Here is a 5,029-nt window from a genome sequence, read left to right as displayed (position 1 = left end):
GTTATCACGTCTTGTATGCAAACAGAAGCATTCGCATAAATAAAAATCCTTCAATATTTTCTTACCATTAATTAAAACGCCCCTGGCATCCCTGATTTGTTTTCTGTCATTGTGAATGAACATCGCGTTGCAATTCTCTTGGCATCTCCACGTCTTACTCCTAAAGGGGATGGTGCACCGGTGCCGTATAAAAAAACAAATATTCACATGTATTAAACAACTCAAAATATTTTTTTCACCAAAAATATAAATTTCCCTTTCCCCACTTAATTTCTTCTGTCACTGCTATTATCACTCGCGTTGAAAATTCTTAACACTTTTGTGCCGTGCAGCCCCCTGATGCTGGTACACCGCAACGTATGCACACACAAGTCTCTGTATATATATATATACCAAGAAAGAAAAATTTACCACAAATCAAAATTTCTCTTTCACCTTTCATCTCCTAATCTGCTTCTTTTTTTGTTTTTGTTGTTCTTCCACAATTGGGGAAGCTTTTTCTTTTTCTTTAAAGTCTCTGGATGATACAGAAACTTGGTACTGGTGCACCTTTGCGTTCCAGAACGCCACGATCTCTTTTTCAGCGGGTCTCAATTTATTGCTTTCGACGGGACCACATCTCTGCCAGCCATCCAGCGGCTTGTTGTCGTTGTGCTGCACATAAACAATCTCCCACAACATGTCTCGGGATAATTCCTCCCAATCATTAAAATATTTCGTCAGATACTCAGTGAACTGCCTCACAGTGCTGGGTATGGTGTGATGCTCACCCGCCGTAGTAATCTGCATCCCAACCAGCGTCTTCTGTGGTGGCTTCAAAAAGAAAAAGGCGTCCACCAACGGAAAGTTTTGAGCCACCGGTTTGTACAGCACCCGATACTCTATATTAATCTTCTCCTCAAAATTTTCCAGGCGCTCTAAAATAAAGGGCTTGAGAGGGCGCTCATGTGAACGCACTCTCAGCGCACAGAGATGTGGCGGAGCATTTGCTGTTATTTTCAGCTCCCTGAGTTTCGGTATTATTGCATTTACAAAGCCCTCGCTCAAAAAAGTAAACACGGAATGCTTTTCAAGGGGTTTTGATAAGAGATCGTCCCTGATAACCAATAAGAGTAAAATAAAATTATTCGGCACCATTAACTCCGCCAACTTGCATGTCACTAAATTTCCGAGATAAGGAGACATCAGTGCATTTAAAGGCAATTCTAAATTGCTTCCTCCTCGTACTCGTACGACCTTTACAACTTTGTGAGAGATGTGGCTATCATCGCACACTTCATTAGTCCCCAAAATAGAGTAATAGTGGGTATCCGGCAAGACCATTGATTTAACTTTACTTTTGCACGAGACAAGCCGAGATTTGTATTCGCTGTCACCAAAGATGTAGCGAAGAAGTGGTCCCACTTCATCCATGCGATCCTTCACCTTCTTCCAGTAGTCCGCTTCTTCCTCCTCAAGCTGCCGATTGTGCTTCATCCAAACGCACATTGCCCTCACATCGCTCTCGTCAGGGCAATCAATTATGATTCTTTTCGCTCGCACCAGCTTCGCCCACGATTCGTAGTTGTTTTTGTTCGGTGACGTCACCACAATCATGCCCCATCCCTTACAAGGCAAACCAGTAGACGGTTGATGGCCCTTCATTGACACGTCGTAGATAATATACCCCTTCACCCCACGCCCAGAAAACTCGTCCAAAATATCCACGATACTAGACGCCTCACCGTATTTTTTCACCGTTTCTGTGATCTTGTCAAACAGAAATTTTCGATCCCCAATAACGTACGCAACCATTGGGAGTTGCTCCGCATCGTAGTGTAGCAGCTGGTAGAGGAGGTACGAACCGGCAGCCATCGACTTCCCGATCCCGGGCGTCCCAATCAGCACAAACGGATCAGGCGAAAGTTTGTTCTTACCGTGACTGCTGAACCATTCGGTTAGATCGCTGCTGACGGTCTGCCACACTCGATCCACCTCACAGTTCACATAGCAGTCAGGAATAAATTCATTCAGCCGTTGTCCCCACGTGTACGGCCATCCCTTGTCCAAGGTAAGCACCATCAGCCTGAGACGTGGTGCACCGGACTGCTGCACACCGTCATCCTTTTCGAGGGTTCAGCCAAATGCCTTGTACGTCCATGACTGCGGTGGTTCTCCTTCTCTCATCTCCATTCCCGTCCCCTCGCCGTCAGAAACTTCCACGACATGGTGCCACCTCGCATTGTACACAGACTCGTACAATCCCTCCAGTTTCTCCGGTGCACTCGTCTTCGTTAGGATCCTCGGCCACTCAAGGGCTGCATTCAACGAGTTTTTAGTGATGTCATGAACAGTTGCTTTTACCTCCGCAGCAGCTTCTGACCACCGAAGTAGATTGTTGACACCTTTCTCGCTAAGCCTGCGTACAACTTCTTCCAAACCCATTTCCTCCCTCACAGTCCCCTCCATCCTCGCATAAGCATCGGTTGCCTGTATTTCGCCCAATGCTCCCGCATCGCGGATATACCCCGTGGGGTCCTTTAAAAACTCCTTCAACAAGACATTCCGATTGGTGGCCACAACGCCTCTGCCTTCCAATTCCATCATAAGAAAATCGTTCAGCTTCTTATTATCCACGCGAAACCTTCCTCCCAATAGCACATCCCTGATCGTAGTAGTTAGGATAAATCCTACTTGTTTTTCCCGCACTGCCCTTTCTTCTGCCTCAAGTTGTTCTCTCAGTACCTGAGTGAGTACTCTGTTTAGATTTCTCCTTGCATGTAGAGTGACCGTATCCTTTCCTTCATAGTCCCTCCATTGCTCGAGAGAGTCCACACCCTCGTGATGAAGCTTATAAATGGCCTCCAGCACTTGGTACTCTGTTAAATTAAAAATAATTCTAAGATGCTGCTGTTTTTTTACGTAAGCATCCGGCTCCTGAACAAACACCTCCATAGCGACGTTCTCATTTTTTTTCACAACGCCCTTGCCGCCCAAGTTCCTCCGAAGGAAATCGTTCAGCTTCATGTCGGTCCTGAGAGTGCTTCCCTCCAGCAGGATGTCCTTTACGCTGCTGCTCATGGTCCACTGTGGTCGCCTCATTCCCTCCACTCCTCTCCGTGCTGCAGCGTCTGAACCATCGCCGGGGATGCCGCTGCGAGGTGCCATCACAACACCCGTGCGGTGAAGCATCCCACTCGCACCGCCCAACTGCGGCCAGCAGATGTCGCTGGCTCCAAAGGGCAGTCGCGGCTGTTTCGTCCCGCAGTCCCAACGGCGTTGGGCGTGGCACTCGCACGGCGGGACGGTCGGTGCGCCATGCAGCCGCAATGCAACGCCTGTCGGTGAAACAGTCAAGGCCCGCCGCCCCCGCAGCAACACGAGGCGCGCAATTGGCAACAACACCGCCACATTATTCTCCTTTTTTATTTTGTTTTATTTTGTTCATTTTGTGTGTCGGTTTGCCCTATTACCAACACTAAAAATAACTGCACAACTTCACAAAAGGGAAATCTTCTGGGCCGCTGGTCGGATCCTGTAATTGCCCCCCCAAAAAAAGGAAAAAGCGGTAAATAAAGAGGTAGAGAGTTCTCCGTAATGTTTGCCCCAATGTGTCTATGTATACACATTCCGTCAATCACTGCCCTTGACCTCTGCAGATGGTTACAAATAAAAACACTTATCCCCCACGAAGTGGCAGACCATTGAGGCTCCTCCAGCCACAAAAAAACGCCGCAAGGTGGGGATCACAAAGTGTGTGGTTGTGAAGATACAAATAAAAAATAAAAAAGAATAGTTTCGTCTGGCAGCTGTCGGCTCCCTGACTCCCTCAATCGCGGTCTCCCAAAAGACAGTGCGATAGAAGAGAAAAAAGTTGTAAAGAGATATCTTCGCTTGCGCGAGATATGAATTTATTTGGGCAGCCAGCCATCCTCGCAGGCATTCTTTTCACAAAATCCCATGAAAATAAAGAGAAATTCCGCGGCCCCTGTAGTGCGCAACAGCCTCTAGTGACGATGCGCCTCTGGTGGAAAAATAAAATAAAATCAAAAAAGAGTGGGGTGAGTGTGGCACTGCTGATCACAACGGTTCTCTGAAAAGAAAGGCATTCACTGTCTAGACCCCGTAGGCACACACATATAAAAATCGTTAAAATACTCCCAATATATTTCACTATAAGCAAAATGCACTTTGCTTCTACTTATTTTTTTTTAATTTCCTTGCCTATCCCATTTCTAAAAGATTTCTGTATTCACTTTGCTCGGATTTTATTTACAAAATCAGTTGTCAACGCAAACTGGTATTCGTGTACGTTTCCGTTCCAGAACGCCACAATCTCTTTTTCAGCGTCGCTCAAATTTTTGGTATTGACGGGACCACATCTCTGCCAGTTCGTTATCATTGTGCTGTTTTCGTGCTGCACATAAATCATCTCCCACGACATGTCTCGGGATAATTTCTTCCAGCCCTTAAAATATGCCGCCATATTATTTTTGAACAGATTCACAGTGCTGGGTATGGTGTGGTGCTCACCCGCCGTAGTCATCTGCAGCCCAACCAGCGTCTTCCGCGGCGAATCAACAAAGAAAAAGCCGTCCACCAGCGGAAAGTTTTGAGCCTCCGGTTTGTACATAACCCGATACTCCATCGGAATCCTCGTGACACCGTTTTCCAGTTCCCCTAATCCAACGGTGCGAGTGGGGTGCCCTTGATGGTTTAACTTCAGCACTGAGGACCGTGGTTTGGAAGGCGATGGTGGCGGCAGCTCCTTGAGTTCCTTTACTAATGCACTGATAAACTCCTCATACATGAAGGCGCACAAACCCAATTTTTCCAGATATGTGGAAGCAAGAGTACCACGCGATGCCAACACTAGCAACAAAATATCCTTCGGACCAATTACCTTTGCCAAACGGTCCGCAGTTCGAAACCCGATATTATCACATATCGGTGCGTTCAGAAATATCTCAGCTCCTTTTTCTGTTCTTGCCCGGACGATCTTCACAAGTTTGTGAGACGGATCCTCGGAATACCATTTCTTCTCTCCTCC

The 5,029-nt window shown here is 46.8% G+C and overlaps 2 pseudogenes, besides 2 other annotated features; both read right to left on the bottom strand.

Moving 5' to 3' along the window:
- Positions 1–5,029: a sequence feature (areas not merged during assembly with more than two copies in the genome that could not be assigned to a particular haplotype).
- Tc00.1047053510083.30 lies at positions 439–3,225 on the bottom strand (annotated as a pseudogene).
- Positions 3,490–3,938: a mobile genetic element.
- On the bottom strand, positions 4,187–5,029 carry Tc00.1047053510083.10 (annotated as a pseudogene; the record flags this gene model as incomplete).

This window comes from Trypanosoma cruzi, genomic scaffold (assembly GCF_000209065.1).
Source record: "Trypanosoma cruzi strain CL Brener 1047053516603 genomic scaffold, whole genome shotgun sequence".
Taxonomy (NCBI): Eukaryota; Euglenozoa; class Kinetoplastea; order Trypanosomatida; family Trypanosomatidae; genus Trypanosoma; species Trypanosoma cruzi.
This window is presented reverse-complemented; position numbering and strand designations above follow the sequence as displayed.